The sequence below is a fragment of the Arachis stenosperma genome, chromosome 2 (genome assembly GCF_014773155.1).
Source record: "Arachis stenosperma cultivar V10309 chromosome 2, arast.V10309.gnm1.PFL2, whole genome shotgun sequence".
Classification (NCBI taxonomy): Eukaryota; Viridiplantae; Streptophyta; class Magnoliopsida; order Fabales; family Fabaceae; genus Arachis; species Arachis stenosperma.
The window spans coordinates 32017891-32040285 of NC_080378.1; the positions used below are offsets into that span (position 1 = coordinate 32017891).

Here is a 22395-nt window from a genome sequence, read left to right on the forward strand (position 1 = left end):
CCGGCGAGGACGCGTTCTGCCTCATCGCTCTTCTTCCTCTCACGTGCAGTGGAAGCATCTTCGGCCCGGGTTTGGTGGTGGCGACACCCTCAGCCGCGGTGACACACGTCAATGGCAGCTCGATGGCAGTGGGAAGGAGCGGCGAGTCCCTCTCCGCGCGACGCCGACTCCACGCTTTCTCTCTCCCTCTCGGTCTCGCGCTTCCCTCTGTTCGCGATGAGGATGAGCAGCAACTGACGGCGAGGCACGGCGGTTGGACAGTGGTGCGAAGCTTTAGTGACAGCGACGACGCGACGTCGGCGGTGGAGCCCAGCACGCCGGCGCGAATCTCCTTCCTCTCCTCCTCCCTTCTCCTGCGGCCCTATTTCCCTATTTCCCCATCTTTGATTTGGCGCTGCTATGGGTTTCAGTTGTGTCTGCGTTAGGTTTGCTTGTGGGTGAGTGATGATGAGGGTAAAGGAGAAGGGCAGCAGCTGCGGCTGCATAGGTTTGAGGGGCTAGCGTTTTCTTTTTTCAAAAATTAGGGTTAGGGGCATTTTAGTAATTTTACATAAAAATAGGTATAATGTAGTAATTAGAAATAAATTCTAATTCAACAATAATAGTATATAAAAATACTGTTTGCTCATCAATTTCACACTTTATTTTCAATAAAATGTCCAAATCCAAAATTTAGAAATAATATAATTAATCTCTCTGTTTTTCCAAAATAGCAATATCAATATATTAAAATATTGATTATTTAGTCCAAAATCATATAAAAATCCTTTTTATTTCACAACTACCAATTATATGATTTAAATATAGAAAATAATCCAATAATTTTAAAATTGGATAATAATTATAATTCATCTCAAATTCAATAAATCAAAACTTGCCTTAATTAGCCTTAATAAAAATAATTTCTGAAATTAAGGCTATAAATAACTATATGATTTGAGACTTGATCATAAAAAGACTTTTCAAAAGTTCTGGGTCTTACATTTTACCCACCTTATAAAAATTTTCGTCCTAGAAAATTGGTACAAAATGAAAGAAATCTCATAATAGTTCACCCTTGAACACATTTAAGGAATAAGCAAAAATATCTCAACATATAAACATGTATACGGTTTTCAAATACTTGGATGGTCGTATGCATAAAGATACAAAGGTAGGAGTGTGAGTGCAAAGCAACATTACAAGGTAGGCTCAATACAAAAGATGATATGGGTCAATCATGTGATAGTAAAGCAAGGCTTCGAAGGGTATAATACATGATGGGGTTAAAACAACGTGTTCAACATCCGCACACTAATCTCATATCAGCCTCAAGGCTTCAACTTCTCAACCTCATCAGGCACTTTTCAATCCCCATAACCGATCATAAGCCTAACGACCGCAAGTCCGTTCGCAAGGAACAAAACACCCACAACTTATAACATGGTACACCTACCGTTTCACCTTCCATATACATATATCACGTCTTAAAGAACTAACGCATCGCGCTACTACGTCTACAAGTCATACGTGATATCAAAACAGTTCCCGAGTCTACTCAGAAGGTGATGAGCGGATAATTTGTACGCTTTTTGGCATTGTTTTTAGTATGTTTTTAGTATATTTAGTTGAGTTTTTAGTATATTTTTATTATTTTTTAGTTAAAATTCACTTTTCTGGACTTTACTATGAGTTTGTGTGTTATTCTGTGATTTCAGGTATTTTCTGGCTGAAATTGAGGGACCTGAGCAAAAATCTGATTCAGAGACTGAAAAGGACTGCAGATGCTGTTGGATTCTGACCTCCCTGCACTCGAAGTGGATTTTCTGGAGCTACAGAAGCCCAATTGGCGCGCTCTCAACGGCGTTGGAAAGTAGACATCCTGGGCTTTCCAGCAATATATGATAGTCCATATTTTGCCCAAGATTTGATGGCCCAAACCGGCGTCCAAAGTCACCTTCAGAATTCCCAGCGTTAAACGCCGGAACTGGCACCAAAATGGGAGTTAAACGCCCAAACTGGCATAAAAGCTGGCGTTTAACTCCAAGAAGAGTCTCTACACGAAAAATGCTTCATTGCTCAGCCCAAGCACACACCAAGTGGGCCCAGAAGTGGATTTTTATGTCATTTACTCATCTTTGTAAACCTTAAGCTACTAGTTCTCTATAAATAGGACCTTTTACTATTGTATTTTCATCTTTGGACATCTAGTTCTTAGATCAGATCTTGGTTCTTCTGGTTCCCTCTCTGGGGCCGAAACCAATGATCACTCTTGTTCTTATGTATTTTCAACGGTGGAGTTTCTACACACCATAGATTAAGGTGTGGAGCTCTGCTGTACCTCGAGTATTAATGCAATTACTATTGTTCTTCTATTCAATTTCGCTTGTTCTTTGTCCAAGATATCACTTGTTCTTCAACTTGATGAATGTGATGATCCGTGACACTCATCATCATTCTCACCTATGAACGTGTGACTGACAACCACCTCTGTTCTCCTTAGATTGGGTGAATATCTCTTGGATTCCTGATACATGATGCATGGTTGATCGCCTGACAACCGAGTGCTCGCCTGACAAACGAGCCAGCCATTCCGTGAGATCAGAGTCTTCGTGGTATAGGCAAGAACTGATGGCGGCATTCAAGAGAATCCAGAAGGTCTAACCTTGTCTATGGTATTCTGAGTAGGATTCAATGATTGAATGACTGTGACGTGCTTCAAACTCCTGAGGGCGGGGCGTTAGTGACAGACGCAAAAGAATCACTGGATTCTATTCCGGCCTGATCGAGAACCGACAGATGGATAGCCGTGCCGTGACAGGGTGCATTGAACATTTCCACTGAGAGGATGGGAGGTAGCCACTGACAACGGTGAAACCCTTGCATAAGCTTGCCATGGAAAAGAGTAAGAAGGATTGGATGAAGACAGTAGGAAAGCAGAGAGACGGAAGGGACAAGCATCTTCATACGCTTATCTGAAGCTCTCACCAATGATATACATAAGTATCTCTATCTTTATCTTTATGTTTTATTCATATATCATCTATACCCATTTGAGTCTGCCTGACTAAGATTTACAAGGTGACCATAGCTTGCTTCATACCAACAATCTCCGTAGGATCGACCCTTACTCGCGTAAGGTTTATTACTTGGACGACCCAGTGCACTTGCTGGTTAGTTGTGCAAAGTTGTGTTTATGCCATGGTATTGAGCACCAAGTTTTTGGGGCCATTATTAGGGATTATTTGAGTTGTGAAATGTTGTGATCACAATTTCGCACACCAAGTTTTTGGCGCCATTGCCGGGGATTGTTCGAGTATGGACAACTGACGGTTCATCTTGTTGCTTAGATTAGGTATTTTTTTTCAGAGTTCTTAAGAATGAATTCTAGTGTTTCAAGGTGATGTTCTTATCATCACCAAAGCTGATTGATCCTCATCAATTTAGCTCTTGAATGCAATGTCCTGCTGAAGCTTGGCTAGCCATGTCTAATTCCTTTAGACTGAAGCTTTAGACTAACATTGCATGATTCCTGGAATTCTCATTAAGAATTTTGATACCTTTATTTTCCTTTTCACTTAATTTTCGAAAAAAAAAGAAAAAAAAAACCAAAAAAATTACAAAATCATAAAAACCAAAAATATTTCTTGTTTAAGTCTAGTGTCTCATTTTAAGTATGGTGTCAATTGCATGTTTCTGTTCTTCTTGCATTCATTCATGTGTCTTAAGTGATCTTCAAGATGTTCTTGATGATTTCCTTGCTTTGATCTTTAAATTCTCTTGACTTGAGTGTTTTGTGTTTCTCATGTGTATTCTCATTTTGTTAGTGTCAATAGTATACAAACTGCTAAGTTTGGTGTCTTGCATGCATTGTTATTTGATTTTAGTTGCATTTTGATTATTCCTCATTATTAAAAATCCAAAAATATTTTTAATTTGTGTCTTTTCAAGTCAATAATACAGAGAATTGAAGATTCAGAACATACTGCAGAGGAATTATACAGAAAAAGCTGGGCATTCAAAAATGCCCAGTGAAGAAGACAGATTGGCGTTTAAACGCCAGCCAGGGTGCCTGGCTGGGCGTTTAACGCCCAAAAGGGTAGAGTTTTGGGCGTTAAACGCTAGAATGTGCACCATTCTGGGCGTTTAACGCCAGGATGGCACAAGAGGGAAGATTTTGTTTTTCAAATCAATTTTTTTAGTTTTCAAAATCTTTTCAAAATTAAATCTTTTTCAAGTCATATATTTTCAATCAAATCTTTTTCAAAATCAATTTCTTTCTATTTTCAAAGATACTTGCTAACAATTAATGATTTGATTCAACATTTCAATTATGTTACCTTTTCTGTTGAGAAAAGTTTTATGTTTGAATCATATCTTTTCTTGTTAGCCAAGTCATTAATTTTTAAAATCAAATCTTTTTAAAATGTTTTTCAAATCATATCTTCTCAATCACATCTTTTTAAAAACCAATCATATCTTCTTAACCATATCTTTTTCAAAATAGTTTTCAATCAAATCTTTTTGATTTCTAATTTCAAAATCTTTTTCAAAAATCACTTGATCTCTTTCCCACTCTTGGTTTTCAAAAATTAATTAGTATTTTTCAAAATGTTTTTAAAATCTTTTACTTAATTTTCGAAAATTACTTCCCTTCTTCTCACATCCTTCTATTTATGGACTAACACTATTCCTTAATGCAAAATTCGAACTCCATCTTCTTTGATAAGTTCGAATTTTCTACTTCTGCCTTCTATTTTTCTTTTCCTCTGACACCTCAAGGAATCTCTATACTGTGACATAGAGGATTCCATATTTTCTTGTTCTCTTCTCTTTCATATGAGCAGGAACAAAGACAAAGGCATTCTTGTTGAAGCTGACCCTGAACCTGAAAGGACCTTGAAGCGAAAGCTAAGAGAAGCTAAGGCACAACTCTCTGTAGAGGACCTAACAGAAATCTTCAAAGAAGAAGAACCTATGGCAGCCGAAAACAACAACAATGCCAATAATGCAAGGAAGGTGCTGGGTGACTTTACTGCACTTACTCCCGACTTCTATGGGAGAAGCATCTCTATCCCTGCCATTGGAGCAAACAACTTTGAGCTTAAGCCTCAATTAGTTTCTTAATGCAACAGAATTGCAAGTTCCATGGACTTCCATTGGAAGATCCTCATCAGTTCTTAGCTGAATTCTTGCAAATCTGTGACACTGTAAAGACTAATGGGGTTGACCCTGAGGTCTACAGACTTATGCTATTCCCTTTTGCTGTAAGAGACAGAGCTAGAACATGGTTGGACTCACAACCTAAAGAAAGCTTGGACTCATGGGAAAAGCTAGTCAATGCCTTCTTGGCAAAGTTCTTTCCACCTCAAAAATTGAGTAAGCTTAGAGTGGAAGTCCAAACCTTCAGACAGAAGGATGGAGAATCCCTCTATGAAGCTTGGGAAAGATACAAACAATTAATCAGAAAATGTCCTTCTGACATGCTTTCTGAATGAAGCATCATAGGTATTTTCTATGATGGTCTCTCTGAACTATCCAAGATGTCTTTGGATAGCTCTGCTGGAGGATCTCTTCATCTGAAGAAGACGCCTGCAGAAGCTCAAGAACTAATTGAAATGGTTGCAAATAACCAATTCATGTACACTTCTGAAAGGAATCCTGTGAACAATGGGACAAATCAGAAGAAAGGAGTTCTTGAGATTGATATTCTGAATGGCATTCTGGCACAGAACAAGATATTGACTCAAAAAGTCAATATGATTTCTCAAAGTCTGTCTGGAATGCAAAATGCACCAAGCAGTACTAAGGAAGCTTCATCTGAGGAAGAAGCTTATGATCTTGAGAACCCTTCAATGGAAGAGGTGAATTACATGGGAGAACCCTATGGAAACACCTATAATCCTTCATGGAGAAATCACCCAAATCTCTCATGGAAAGATCAACAGAGACCTCAACAAGGTTTCAACAACAATAATGGTGGAAGAAACAGGTTTAGCAATGGCAAGCCTTTTCCATCATCTTCTCAGCAACAGACAGAGAGTTCTAAGCAGAATACCTCTGACTTAGCAACCATGGTCTCTGATCTAATCAAAACCACCCAAAGTTTTATGACTGAAACAAGGTCCTCCATTAGGAACTTGGAGGCACAAGTGGGTCAGCTGAGCAAGAGAATTACTGAACTCCCTCCTAGTACTCTCCCAAGCAATACAGAAGAAAATCCAAAAGGAGAGTGCAAGGCCATCAACATGGCCGAATTTGGAGAGGAAGGAGAGGAAGTGAACGCCACTGAGGAAGACCTCAATGGGCGTGCACTAACCTCCAATGAGTTCCCTAATGAGGAACCATGGGAATCTGAGGCTCAAAATGAGACCATAGAGATTCCATTGGACTTACTTCTGCCATTCATGAGCTCTGATGAGTATTCCTCCTCTGAAGAGGATGAGTATGTCACTGAAGAGCAAGTTGCTAAATACCTTGGAGCAATCATGAAGCTAAATGACAAGTTATTTGGAAATGAGACTTGGGAGGATGAACCTCCTTTGCTCACCAAAGAACTGGATGCCTTGTCTAGGCAGAAATTACCTCAAAAGAGACAAGATCCTGGGAAGTTTTCAATACCTTGTACCATAGGCACCATGACCTTCAAGAAGGCTCTGTGTGACTTAGGGTCAAGTGTAAACCTCATGCCTCTCTCTGTAATGGAGAAACTAGGGATCTATGAGGTACAAGCTGCAAGAATCTCACTAGAGATGGCAGACAATTCAAAGAAACAAGCTTATGGACTTGTAGAGGATGTTTTGGTGAAGATTGAAGACCATTACATCCCTGCTGATTTCATAGTCTTAGAGACTGGGAAGTGCATGGATGAATCCATCATCCTTGGCAGACCCTTCCTTGCCACAGCAAAGGCTGTGATTGATGTTGATAGAGGTGAACTGATCATTCAAGTGAATGAAGAATCTTTTGTGTTTAAGGCTCAAGGATATCCCTCTGTCATCATGGAGAGGAAGCATGAAAAGCTTCTCTCAAAACAGAGCCAAACAGAGCCCCCACAGTCAAACTCTAAGTTTGGTGTTGGGAGGTTCCAACATTGCTCTGAGCATTTGTGAGGCTCCATGAGAGCCCTCTGTCAAGCTACTGACAATAAAGAAGCGCTTGTTGGGAGGCAACCCAATGTTATATTTTATCCATTTTCCTTTGTTATTTTATGTTTTCTGTAGGTTGATGATCATGAGAAGTCACAAAATCAATTGAAAAAGCAAAAACAGAATGAAAAACAGGAAGAAAAACAGCACACCCTGGAGGAAGAACCTACTGGCGTTTAAACGCCAGTAAGGCTAGCAGGTGGGCGTTTAACGCCCAGTCTGGCACCATTCTGGGCGTTTAACGCCAGAAAGGGGCACCAGACTGGCGTTAAACGCCAGGAAAGGGCAAGAACCTGGCGTTAAACGCCAGAAAGGGGCACCAGCCCGGCGTTTAATGCCAGAATTGGCTCAAAACGTGTTTTTGCATGCCATTTGGTGCAGGGATGACTTTTCCTTGACACCTCAGGATCTGTGGACCCCACAGGATCCCCACCAACCCCACCACCCTCTCTCTTCTTCTTCACCCACTCACCAATCACCTCAACACCTCTTCCCCAAAAACCCTTCACCTATCAAATCCTATCTTTCTCTTCACCACTCACATCCATCCTTCATAAAACCCCACCTACCTCACCCTTCAAATTCAAACCACTTTCCCTCCCAAACCCACCCATACATGACCGAACCATGAGCCCCCCTCTCCTATATAAACCCTTCTTCACACCTTCATTTTCACACAACCTAAATACTACTTCTCCCCCTCTTTGGCCGAACACAAAGCCATTCACTTCTTCCTTATTTCTTCTTCTTCTACTCTCTTCTTTCTTCTTTTGCTCGAGGACGAGCAAACCTTTTAAGTTTGGTGTGGTAAAAGCATTGCTTTTTGTTTTTCCATAACCATTTATGGCATCTAAGTCCGGAGAAACCTCTAGAAAGAGGAAAGGGAAGGCAAAAGCTTCCACCTCCGAGTCATGGGAGATGGAGAGATTCATCTCAAGGGTGCATCAAGACCACTTCTATGAAGTTGTGGCCTTGAAGAAGGTGATCCCCGAGGTCCCTTTTTCACTCAAAAAGAGTGAATATCCGGAGATCCGACATGAGATTCGAAGAAGAGGTTAGGAAATTCTCACCAACCCCATTCAACAAGTCGGAATCTTAATGGTTCAAGAGTTCTATGCCAATGCATGGATCACCAAGAACCATGATCAAAGTGTGAACCCGGATCCAAAGAATTGGCTTACTATGGTTCGGGGGAAATACTTGGATTTTAGTCCGGAAAATGTGAGGTTAGCATTCAACTTGCCCATGATGCAAGGAGATGAACATCCTTACACTAGAAGGGTCAACTTTGACCAAAGGTTGGACCAAGTCCTCATAGACATCTGTGAAGAGGCGCCCAATGGAAGAGAGATTCAAGAGGGAAGCCGGTTCAACTAAGAAAGCATGACCTCAAGCCCGTGGCTAGAGGATGGTTGGAGTTTATCCAACGCTCAATCATTCCCACTAGCAACCGGTCCGAAGTTACTCTAGACCGGGCCATCATGATCCATAGCATCATGATTGGAGAAGAAGTAGAAGTTCATGAGGTTATAGCCCAAGAACTCTATAGGGTGGCGGACAAGTCCTCTACCTTGGCAAGGTTAGCCTTCCCTCATCTCATTTGTCACCTCTGTTATTCAGTTGGAGTTGACATAGAGGGAGACATCCTCATTGATGAGGACAAGCCCATCACTAAGAAAAAGATGGAGCAAACAAGAGACCTCTCTCATCATGAGATCCCTGAGATGCCTCAAGGGATGCACTTTCCTCCACAAAACTATTGGGAGCAAATTAACACCTCCCTAGGAGAATTGAGTTCCAACATGGGACAACTAAGGGTGGAGCACCAAGAACACTCCATTCTCCTCCATGAAATTAGAGAAGATCAAAGAATCATGAGAGAGGAGCAACAAAGACAAGGAAGAGACATTGAGGAGCTCAAGCACTCCATAAGACCTTCAAGAGGAAGAACAAGCCACCATCACTAAGGTGGACCCGTTCTTTAATCTCCTTGTTCTTTATTTTCCTGTTTTTCGAATTTTAGTGCTTATGTTATCTATGTTTGTGTCTTATGATCATTAGTGTCTTAGTGTCTATGCCTTAAAGTTATGAATGTCCTATGAATCCATCACCTTTCTTAAATAAACAATGTTCTTAATTGAAAAAGAGAAGAATTGCATGAATTTTGAATTTTATAACAGATTAATTATTTTGATGTGGTGGCAATACTTTTGTTTTCTGAATGTATGCTTAAACAGTGCATATGTCTTTTGAATTTGTGGTTCATGATTGGTTGGCTCTTGAAAGAATGATGAAAAAGGAGACATGTTACTGAGGATCTGAAAAATCATAAAAATGATTCTTGAAGCAAGAAAAAGCAGTGAATACAAAAAAAAAGAGAGGCGAAAAAAAACGAGAAAAAAGGGAGAAAAAGAAAAAGAAAGAAAAAAGAAAGAAATAAAGTTGTGATCCAAGGCAAAAAGAGTGTGCTTAAGAACCCTGGACACCTCTAATTGGGGACTCTAGCAAAGTTGAGTCACAATCTGAAAAGGTTCACCCAATTATGTGTCTGTGGCATGTATGTATCCGGTGGTAATACTGGAAGACAGAGTGCTTTGGGCCACGGCCAAGACTCAATAAGTAGCTGTGTTCAAGAATCATCATACTTAACTAGGAGAATCAATGACACTATCTGGATTCTGAGTTCCTAAAGAAGCCAATCATTCTGAATTTCAAAGGATAGAGTGAGATGCCAAAACTATTCAGAGGCAAAAAGCTAAAAGCCCCGCTCATCTAATTGATACTGATCTTCATAGATGTTTTTGGAATTCATTGCATATTCTCTTCTTTTTATCTTATTTGATTTTCAGTTGCTTGGGGACAAGCAACAATTTAAGTTTGGTGTTGTGATGAGCGGATAATTTGTACGCTTTTTGGCATTGTTTTTAGTATGTTTTTAGTATATTTAGTTGAGTTTTTAGTATATTTTTATTAGTTTTTAGTTAAAATTCACTTTTCTGGACTTTACTATGAGTTTGTGTGTTTTTCTGTGATTTCAGGTATTTTCTGGCTGAAATTGAGGGACCTGAGCAAAAATCTGATTCAGAGACTGAAAAGGACTGCAGATGCTGTTGGATTCTGACCTCCCTGCACTCGAAGTGGATTTTCTGGAGCTACAGAAGTCCAATTGGCGCGCTCTCAACGGCGTTGGAAAGTAGACATCCTGGGCTTTCCAGCAATATATGATAGTCCATACTTTGCTCAAGATTTGATGGCCCAAACCGGCGTCCAAAGTCACCTTCAGAATTCCCAGCGTTAAACGCCGGAACTGGCACCAAAATGGGAGTTAAACGCCCAAACTGGCATAAAAGCTGGCGTTTAACTCCAAGAAGAGTCTCTACACGAAAAATGCTTCATTGCTCAGCCCAAGCACACACCAAGTGGGCCCAGAAGTGGATTTTTATGTCATTTACTCATCTTTGTAAACCTTAAGCTACTAGTTCTCTATAAATAGGACCTTTTACTATTGTATTTTCATCTTTGGACATCTAGTTCTTAGATCAGATCTTGGTTCTTCTGGTTCCCTCTCTGGGGCCGAAACCAATGATCACTCTTGTTCTTATGTATTTTCAACGGTGGAGTTTCTACACACCATAGATTAAGGTGTGGAGCTCTGCTGTACCTCGAGTATTAATGCAATTACTATTGTTCTTCTATTCAATTCCGCTTGTTCTTTGTCCAAGATATCACTTGTTCTTCAACTTGATGAATGTGATGATCCGTGACACTCATCATCATTCTCACCTATGAACGTGTGACTGACAACCACCTCCGTTCTACCTTAGATTGGGTGAATATCTCTTGGATTCCTGATACATGATGCATGGTTGATCGCCTGACAACCGAGTGCTCGCCTGACAAACGAGCCAGCCATTCCGTGAGATCAGAGTCTTCGTGGTATAGGCAAGAACTGATGGCGGCATTCAAGAGAATCTAGAAGGTCTAACCTTGTCTGTGGTATTCTGAGTAGGATTCAATGATTGAATGACTGTGACGTGCTTCAAACTCCTGAGGGCGGGGCGTTAGTGACAAACGCAAAAGAATCACTGGATTCTATTCCGGCCTGATCGAGAACCGACAGATGGATAGCCGTGCCGTGACAGGGTGCGTTGAACATTTCCACTGAGAGGATGGGAGGTAGCCACTGACAACGGTGAAACCCTTGCATAAGCTTGCCATGGAAAGGAGTAAGAAGGATTGGATGAAGACAGTAGGAAAGCAGAGAGACGGAAGGGACAAGCATCTTCATACGCTTATCTGAAGATCTCACCAATGATATACATAAGTATCTCTATCTTTATCTTTATGTTTTATTCATATATCATCTATACCCATTTGAGTCTGCCTGACTAAGATTTACAAGGTGACCATAGCTTGCTTCATACCAACAATCTCCGTGGGATCGACCCTTACTCGCGTAAGGTTTATTACTTGGACGACCCAGTGCACTTGCTGGTTAGTTGTGCAAAGTTGTGTTTATGCCATGGTATTGAGCACCAAGTTTTTGGGGCCATTATTAGGGATTATTTGAGTTGTGAAAAGTAGTGATCACAATTTCGCACACCAGAAGGATACAAGGTTCTAGCAAGGAGAAACAAATGTCAAGGATAATACTCAGAGATTTGAGAGAATGTATCCAATTCCAGATAAACAAGGATGCTCGAGCAATGAAGTTTGCTAGAAGTAAATCGATTGACAACTTCAAAGATAACACTTCGATAAGAGGAATCCAACAAGATCAATAGGGAGAAAATCAGTGCATTAGTTTGGACAAATTCAAGCTGAGTCAAAGAAGTATGGGGGTTGTAGAAAAGAATATCTCAAACCCAAGATAAAACTCACAGAACTCAAGAGCATGATTAAAAATACTTTCGAATACATTGTTCATAAAAAATTGAAAACTTGCGGAAAAATCACTTCGCAATTTAGAAGAAAAGTTAAGTAACAAACATTCTCCAAGAGAATAACAAAAGCAATCATAAAACTCGGAAGAGAAATCAAATGCTTGTTCAAAATTTCCCAAAGTCCATATTCAAACAAGCGTGTATAACATTTATAGCGAGGACAAAAGAGGAAGTTAAACTCTCTTTAGAAAAGAAATTCCGAGGTAAAAGTTTGCTTATAAATTGGTAAAGGAAACATGTGTTACGTTACAAATGGGCAGGTTTCCATTAAACCAGGAAACTTTTCAAAACTTCATTTAAAATAGCGCATGTCAACTTTTAAACAATTTTGTCAAAAAGTGAACAATGGTTTCAATCTCAATCAAGCAACAGAAAATTAATTCCGTCTAGAATTTCTTCAAAGAGAATTCAAAACGTCTTTAAAGGTTCAAAACAAGAGTCCAAGGTGTTCTTGAAATCATCATCTCGAAAGGATATTCAAGGAGATTAGAATGTACTTAAAAGGAGTCAAGCCACAAAAGAATAAATCTTAAATCAAAATAGTTAAAACAAGATCCACTAGGCGTGAGACATCAAACCAGCTTTCAATTGATTCAATAGAATACAAAAATCACAGAGAAGGACAACTCCATCATTAGTAACTCCTCAAGGATAAATCTTTGACTAAAAACTCTGTTAGAGACAATGAGAAGATAAACGATGCACTAATTTGAAACGAATCAAAATGATTCACATAATGATGAAGTTTACAAGAGAGGAAAAACCAAGATCAATGATAACGTTCACAAGATGTAAAAAATTAGTTAAAAACAAAGTCAAACATGACATTCACGGAGATAGAAAGCTTAAGGGAGACTCTAGTCCATTCGTAAGAAGGAAGCCATGAGTCCAACACTCTCAAAAGAACAACAATGGCATAAACCATATAGCATGCTAAATCAAACTCAACTCAAAATAAGTTAAGTTAAGCTTATCAAATGAAACTCAACTGGGATAAAAGTGAAAAAGCTTTCCTTTCCAAAATTTAAAAAAAATATCCAAATACATAATCAAATGAAGATGTGCATTGGAACTATAGTAAAATTACTAGAAAGCCAAATTGTAATTTAAGGTAAATGTAGTTCCGTAAACCAGTAAAAGTACAGGCAAGATATTAGAGATAAATAGTTATTAAAATGTATAAGAAATCTTCAAGTTCATATATAGTATATATCTATTCAACAGAAATTTTCATAAAAATCTCAAAAATTGGCTGTAATCACTGTTAAATAAGAGAAAAATTGAATCAACAATCTCTCTAATAATGAACTCGGAATCCGGAGTTAAAATGTACAACGCAGTAAGACAAGTTCAAAACTATGTCAAAGAATACATGAATCAAGAAGAACTCAAATAAAGAAAGATAGATGCAACAAGGATTTCAAACAAGCATATGCACTTAAGATCAAACAAGAATGCATATGAATAGAAGAATAGAGTTGAAAAAGCAAACTACTTTTCAAGAGGAGTAGCAAATGAGAACTTCAAGTTAGGACATGAAAGAACAGGTCAACTCGAGCAAAATTCAAGACACACAACTGAATAGCCTCGAGAAATAGTTTCTAACGTTCCCAAAACCCGCAATTCGCTTTACTCAAAACTCGTATATCATCTATGATAACCCATTAGTGCTTTCATATACATATTTCACTAGTATTTAGCAGGCCAAACTTAATACCAAGAATCATGCAATGCGAGACTAACAGCGTTAATCAATAGACCGTCATGTGCATAAAGCTCTAATTCTCGTCATTCAACAAGACCTAATACATGACAAACGCTCAGAGTATGCAACTGAAACATAGTCGGTCCATTCCTCAGGCTCTACAGGAAAGACCGCTCTGGTACCATAATGTAACACCCTAACTACCAAAGCTCACGCTTCCGGCTGCGCTACTCTGATAGCTCGGACATTACGACGACACTTATTCTATTTAATACTATAATATGAGCCTGTTTAAAACTTTTTACCACAATATCGTTCCCAAGATACTTCATTCGATAACGTACATCCATAGATATCATACAACTTACAAAAACTCATAAAGAGTATATCCATATATATACATACATATATATAAATAATATTACAAACATTAACCAATACAATCACTATCCCTCTTACAAAATATATCAAGTTAAAGGCGAGGGTACAATAAATAATAAGCTACAGCAATACAAAGCATTTCAACAACAACTAAATAAGCTCTTCGTGACTTCAGCGCTCATATCCTGAAAGGGGAAAAATGTAAGGGGGTGAGAACATCATCCTCGAAAGGGTTCTCAGTAGAGGGTTTTTGGGAATTACTGTAATAGGATACATGAAGATAAACTGTACCATTGATTAATATCCGTCTTATGCCTCTTTTCAAAAACAATGGTTTCCAATAAAAATAAAGTCGGAAATCTTTTCTGAAAGAGGAACCGTTCAATTCTCAAAACATCAAAGCCTTTAAAAAGGTTTATCTATACTGAACAAAACTAGCCTTTCATATCTTATTCCAAACCAAAACCACAAAACCGAAATCAACCATCGGTCCATCTCATTCAACCACAGCCCTAGGCCCAAACAATCCAATAACAACCAATCCACCATAATCCAACAGAGTTCCAAATGCAAACACAAGTAGGAAGATGCAAACACAAACAAACAGTTATTGCAAGTAGAACAATTAGCAGTTAATCACATAGGCAAACTAAGTACAATATGCACACCCAAACAAGATCACATAGATGCATATGATGCATGCCTGTCCCTAGTGGCTGATGATATCATCTGTCGGTTATAGAGCTAACCCGACAAGTTCTGGTAGCTAACCATTGGACTGTCCCTCTGTCGCGCATCCCCAACTCGAGTTATACTCATCATAAACTTGATCATAAACATGATCCATATCCATCACCCTCACTGGTGAATATTTCGGGGGCGAGCTCATCCGGGACTTTCACAGTGCCCGGCCACACTTACGACATAGGGTCAACAGAGTATAAAGTCTCAACCTGGAGCACGTGGTGGCTAGCCACTGCTACTACCCAGGGAAACTCGTATCTCAGATAGTGGAAGTGCAAATCACAATTATCAATAATTTAGCATATACATGCATTCATTCTCATCCGTGGATCAACATCCATCTCAGCCATCTGGATCACGGTTCAGTCCAGAACTAACCAATATTCATAGCACACACAGCCATTCCGACTCACGGTTCAATCCAGAACCAGCCAATATTCATAATCATACACAGCCATTCTGGCTCACTACAAAACAGCACTTCCACATTCAAAATCATCAAATTCATGAAATCGGCATTTAAGCCATAAATCATTTTCTCTATTCATTTCACTTTGAAATCAAGTTTCAACTCTTTTCAACCTTGGCTTTAGAAATCTCGTTTCTCAAATCATCTCGGACTCATAAGCTAAATTTACTCAAAGTGAGTTCCCCTTTTAAAACAGAGCCACTCTCGGCATTCTCTTTCCAAACTTTCAAACCATGGCAAGTTAAGGATTTATTTCAAAGCATTCAAAATCACCCATCCAACAATGGGATTTTATAACAAAAGTTTCTCGGCAGAGTCCCAAGTCTTTAGGGAAGGTCAACCTATATCAATTCCTTAAAATTCATTGAAACTCTTAAAATCATAGATTTTCGGTTCAAGTAAATAAAACTGAATTTACTATAAAACCGGCCATACAAAATCGCAAGTTCCAACCCGGTCCAAAAATCAACTCATTTGAAACGGAACCGTTTCATTTGAATCAAACCACTTTCAGGTTTCTTTTTGGAAGTCATTTTTCTAGCTCTTCCAAAATGCCTCAAACTTAATTACTCAGTCAAAAGTCTGGTTTACTTTAAATCCACTAAAAGCTCCTTTTTATATAAAAATCAATATTAGAGCATCATTCTTTCCTTCAGTGATTCAAACTGTACAAATAGTTCATTTCTAAATAAGCCGAACTCAACGCATAAGTTCACTAAATGAATTAAGCTTGAAAACATAAATATTCTCTTAATAAATCAAATAATACAATTTCTCAAATCCAACCCTTTTTAAATAACCTTTCAAACAAGACTAAGAGTTTATAGAAATTTCGGCAGCACCTCCCCTAAAACTTGGACTTTTGCCACCCGGTTCGGGTCCCAACTAAACCGTTCCTCATTCCTTTTCAACAACACAAAACCAGAAAATCAATTCAAAGCAAGCTAAATCCAACAATCGCCTCAGTGGCGTACCTCAAGGATACCATTTCAAAATCAACTCAATATCAATCGATTTAACTCATCTCCAAAGCTTTAAAGAATCGGTTCAGCAATAAATCATTTATCAAAACCAAAATTAATTAAAGCAACCCAGGCTGAATTTCAAGAGTATTCTATCTTTCACATCATCAAAATAATTGACTCAATTCAAACCAATCCTCAACGGATTAAACTCATATTTCAAATCTTTAAAGAATCAACTTGGACGGCATTATGTTTCACAAAACCACACAACAGTTCGTTCATCAGAACCAAATAATAATTTATTCAAACATATAATTACATTCATCCAGGATAATCAACATCACATAAGGCTTATACAATCACCAAATACATTATCTCATATCAGTACCCATATGTAATAATTCCGACATATAAAATATAGTTTTTGGAAAGCGCCCCTACCTCAAAACGCAAAACCATAGCCCAAACGCGTCACATAATCCTTTCCGCCTCGACCCAAAATCAACAATCAAAATCCCGGCAGCCAAAACCTCGGTTCCAAGCCACTTTCGCAACAGTCTCAACAACTCTAATCGCAACATACAACAACCGAAACTCAATCGTATAGTAATTAACACCACAAACCTCAGCGTAAAATAACAAAATAGTAGCTAAAGGGCTTTCAAATCGAAATGTTTACCGAACCGAAGGAGGAACGGTTGAACCGAAACAGCGGCAGTCTCCGGGCCGGCTCGGCAGCAGCCCGGCAGCCATCTCAAGCGGCTGCGGCGACAAATTCTGATCACGACATCTGAAACCAACACGCGGCGACTATAGTATTCCCGGAATTCAAAAATGACAGAAACCACAATTAAAACCCTTACCGGCAACCTTTTCCGGCGACGGCAGCAGTAGGCAGAAGCTCCGGCGGTGGTCCCTAACGTCACAAAACCACTCCTGGCGGTCGGAATCACAGAGATGCAGCTCCCTTCTCCGGCAGCGACACCTGCGGCGGCCTGAACCCCTTTTGCTGGCGGCGGTTTGGGCTTACCATCATCAGCAGCAGCAAGCTCGGATGGTGGCAGCGGCGTCCGGGTCAGATTCCAGAACCCAGAAGTGGGAGCAGATTTGGCGGCGGGAGGAGGCATGAACGACGGCGGCGCTCAAGAGCTTCGGCGAGGACGCGTTCTGCCTCATCGCTCTTCTTCCTCTCGCGTGCAGTGGAAGCATCTTCGGCCTGGGTTTGGTGGTGGCGACACCCTCAGCCGTGGTGACACACGTCAATGGCAGCTCGACGGCGGTGGGAAGGAGCGGCGAGTCCCTCTCCGCGCGACGCCGACTCCACGCTTTCTCTCTCCCTCTCGGTCTCACGCTTCCCTCTGTTCGCGATGAGGATGAGCAGCAACTGACGGCGAGGCACGGCGGTTGGACAGCGGCGCGAAGCTTCAGTGACAGCGACGACGCGACGTCGGCGGTGGAGCCCAGCACGCCGGCGCGAATCTCCTTCCTCTCCTCCTCCCTTCTCCTGCGGCCCTATTTCCCTATTTCCCCATCTTTGATTTGGCGCTGCTATGGGTTTCAGTTGTGTCTGCGTTAGGTTTGCTTGTGGGTGAGTGATGATGAGGGTAAAGGAAAAGGGCAGCAGCTGCGGTTGCATGGGTTTGAGGGGCGAGGGTTTTCTTTTTTCAAAAATTAGGGTTAGGGGCATTTTAGTAATTTCACATAAAAATAGGTATAATGTAGTAATTAGAAATAATTTCTAATTCAACAATAATAGTATATAAAAATACTGTTTGCTCATCAATTTCACACTTTATTTTCAATAAAATGTCCAAATCCAAAATTTAGAAATAATATAATCAATCTCTCTGTTTTTCCAAAATAGCAATATCAATATATTAAAATATTGATTATTTAGTCCAAAATCATATAAAAATCCTTTTTATTTCACAACTACCAACTATATGATTTAAATATAGAAAATAATCCAATAATTTTAAAATTGGATAATAATTATAATTCATCTCAAATTCAATAAATAAAAACTTGCCTTAATTAGCCTTAATAAAAATAATTTCTGAAATTAAGAATATAAATAACTATATGATTTGAGACTTGATCATAAAAAGACTTTTCAAAGGTTCTGGGTCTTACAGATATAAACCTAAAACTGAGGAAAATTATTTTACTTCAATAAAATACTCATTTTTAGAATTGAAGAAAAATATCATGATGTTACAAATACTGGAACTTGTCTATCAAAATATCAACCAAAATTTAAAATAATAATAATACAAATTTTGATAAAAGAACTCAACAATTTCACCATCCGCAGTAGCACCCAGGCGAATTGAATGATGAGAATTCCGGGTTCAACACCCGGTTGCGGGAAATTTTTTAGTTTCGCACCAAAACCCGACTTCCTAGCGTCTTATATTTTCATACTCATTTGTGTGAAGAACAGACGAATTTATTCATTATTAACAATAATGATTAGTTATTCCCACTACAATATTAATTTTGAACTTACTCTAACAAATTATTATCAAATAAAGTTTAGTATCACTAATAATCTTTAATATACTTTTACATTTAATTTGATATAAACCTAAAACTGAGGAAAATTATTTTACTTCAATAAAATACTCATTTTTAGAATTGAAGAAAAATATCATGATATAACAAATACTGGAACTTGTCTATCAAAACATCAACCAAAATTTAAAATAATAATAATACAAATTTTGATAAAAGAACTCAACAATTTCACCATCCGCAGTAGCACCCAGGCGAATTGAATGATGAGAATTCCGGGTTCAACACCCGGTTGTGGGAAATTTTTTAGTTTCGCCACAAAACCTGACTTCCTAGCGTCTTATATTTTTATACTCATTTGTGTGAAGAACAGACAAGTTTATTCATTATTAACAATAATGATTAGTTATTCCCATTACAATATTAATTTTGAACTTACTCTAACAAATTATTATCAAATAAAGTTTAGTATCACTAATAATCTTTAATATACTTTTACATTTAATTTGATATAAACCTAAAACTAAGGAAAATTATTTTACTTCAATAAAATACTCACTTTTAGAATTGAAGAAAAATATCATGATATAACAAATACTGGAACTTGTCTATCAAAACATCAACCAAAATTTAAAATAATAATAATACAAATTTTGATAAAAGAACTCAACAATTTCACCATCCGCAGTAGCAGCCAGGCGAATTTAATGATGAGAATTCTGGGTTCAACACCCGGTTGCGGGAAATTTTTTAGTTTCGCACCAAAACCCGACTTCCTAGCGTCTTATATTTTTATACTCATTTGTGTGAAGAACAGGCGAATTTATTCAGTATTAACAATAATGATTAGTTATTCCCATTACAATATTAATTTTGATCTTACTCTAACAAATTATTAGCAAATAAAGTTTAGTATCACTAATAATCTTTAATAAACTTTTACATTTAATTTGATATAAACCTAAAACTGAAGAAAAATATTTTACTTCAATAAAAAACTCATTTTTAGAATTGAAGAAAAATATCATGATATAACAAATACTGGAACTTGTCTATCAAAACATCAACCAAAATTTAAGATAATAATAATAAAAATTTCGATAAAAGAACTCAACAATTTCACCGTCCGCAGTACCACCCAGCTGAATTGAATGATTAGAACTTCCGGGTTCAACTCACGGTTTTGGTAATTTTTTTAGTTTCGCACCAAAACCCAACTTGCTAGCGTCTTATATTTTTATACTCATTTGTGTGAAGAACGGACGAATTTACTCATTTTTAAAAAATATCATGATATAACAAATACTGGAACTTGTCTATCAAAACATCAACCAAAATTTAAGATAATAATAATAAAAATTTCGATAAAAGAACTCAACAATTCCCATTACAATATTAATTTTGACCTTACTCTAACAAATTATTATCAAAAAAAGTTTAGTATCACTAATAATCATAGTTTCGCAACAAAACCCAACTTTTTGGCGTCTTATATTTTTATACTCATTTGTGTGAAGAACGGACAAATTTATTCATTGTTAACAATAATAGTTAGTTATTCCCCTTACAATATTAATTTTGACCTTATTCGAACAAATTATTATCAAATAAAGTTTAGAATTACTAATAATCTTTAATATACTTTTACATTTAATTTGATATAAACATAAAACTGAAGAAAAATATTTTACTTCAATAAAATACTCATTTTTAGAATTGAAGAAAAATATCATGATATAATAAATTCTGGAACTTGTCTATCAAAACATCAACCAAAATTTAAGATAATAATAATATATGTTTCGAGAAAAGGAATCAACAATTTCACCATCCGCGATAGCACCCAGGCGATTTCAATGATGAGAACTTCCGGGTTCAACTCCCGGCTGTGGAAAATTTTTTAGTTTCGCACCAAAATCCAACTTTCTGGCGTCTTATATTTTTATACTCATTTGTGTGAAGAACAGATAAATTTATTCATTGTTAACAATAACGGTTAGTTATTCCCATTACAATATTAATTTTGACCTTACTCTAACAAATTATTATCAAAAAAATGTTTAGTATCACTAATAATGTTTAATATACTTTTACATTTAATTTGATATAAACATAAAACTGAAGAAAAATATTTTACTTCAATAAAATACACATTTTTAGAATCGAAGAAAAATATCATGATATAACAAATACTAGAACTTGTCTATCAAAACATCAACCAAAATTTAAGATAATAATAATAAAAATTTTGATAAATGAACAAAACAATTTCACCATCCGCAGTAGCACCCAGCCGAATTCAATGAAGAAAACTTTCGGGTTCAACTCACGGTTTTGGGAAATTTTTTAGTTTCGCACCAAAATCCAACTTTCTGGCGTCTTATATTTTTATACTCATTTGTGTGAAGAACGGCCGAATTTATTCATTATTAACAATAATGGTTTGTTATTCCCATTACAATATTAATTTTGTCCTTACTCTAAAAAATTATTATCAAATAAAGTTTGGTATCACTAATAATTTTTAATATACTTTTACATTTAATTTGATATAAACCTAAAACTGAAGAAAAATATTTTACTTCAATAAAATACTCATTTTTAGAATCGAAGAAAAATATCATGATATAACAAATACTGGAACTTGTCTATCAAAACATCAACCAAAATATAAGATAATAATAATATAAATTTCGATAAAAGAATTCAACAATTTCACCATCTGCAGTAGCACCCAGCCGAATTCAATGATGAGAACTTCCGGGTCAACTCAGGGTTGTGGGAAATTTTTTAGTTTCGCTCTAAAAGCCAACTTGTTAGCGTCTTATATTTTTATACTCATTTGTGTGAATAACGGACGAATTTATTCATTATTAACAATAATGGTTTGTTATTCCCATTACTGTAAAACCCGGTTAATTAACCCATAAATGAGAATTTATTCTAGAAGGCGAACATAGTGGCTGATGCGTTAAGTCGGAAGTCGTTATATGCGGCTTGGATGATGCTTCAAGAGGAGAAGTTGCTCAAGGGATTCGAGAGTCTGAAGATTGGTACTCGAGAAGTATCCGGAACTTTGTGTTTGAGTCGATTTGAAATCTCAAGTGACTTTAAGTCCGAACTCCTAAAGGCTCATCAAAATGATGAAGCATTATGGAAGGTGTTACCGGCTATTGAGCAAGGGAAATAGTGGAGAGTGTGGAAGAAAGAGATGGGTTATGGAGGTTCAAGGGTAGGATCATTGTGCCGGATGTTGGCACTTTGAGGCAAGATATCTTAAAGGAGGCACACAAAAGCGGATTCTCCATTCACCCGGGAAGTACTAAGATGTACCATGATTTAAAGGCGATGTTTTGGTGGCCGGGTATGAAGAATGATGTGGCGGAATATGTTTCAAAGTGCTTAACTTGTCAAAAGGTAAAGAGTGAACATCAAAGACCTTCCGGGATGTTGCAACCTTTAGAGATTCCACAATGGAAGTGGGAAAGTATTGCAATGGACTTTGTGTCAGGATTGCCAAGGACTAGGGCTAGTTTTGATGCTATCT

General features: G+C 37.8%; 1 non-coding gene across 1 annotated transcript; it reads right to left on the reverse strand.

Moving 5' to 3' along the window:
* Positions 1–5360: 5360 nt before the first annotated feature.
* On the reverse strand, positions 5361–5468 carry LOC130964760 (small nucleolar RNA R71). The gene has a single exon (XR_009080834.1). It is a non-coding gene; the product is annotated as a small nucleolar RNA R71 (small nucleolar RNA).
* Between the last annotated feature and the right edge of the window lie 16927 nt (positions 5469–22395).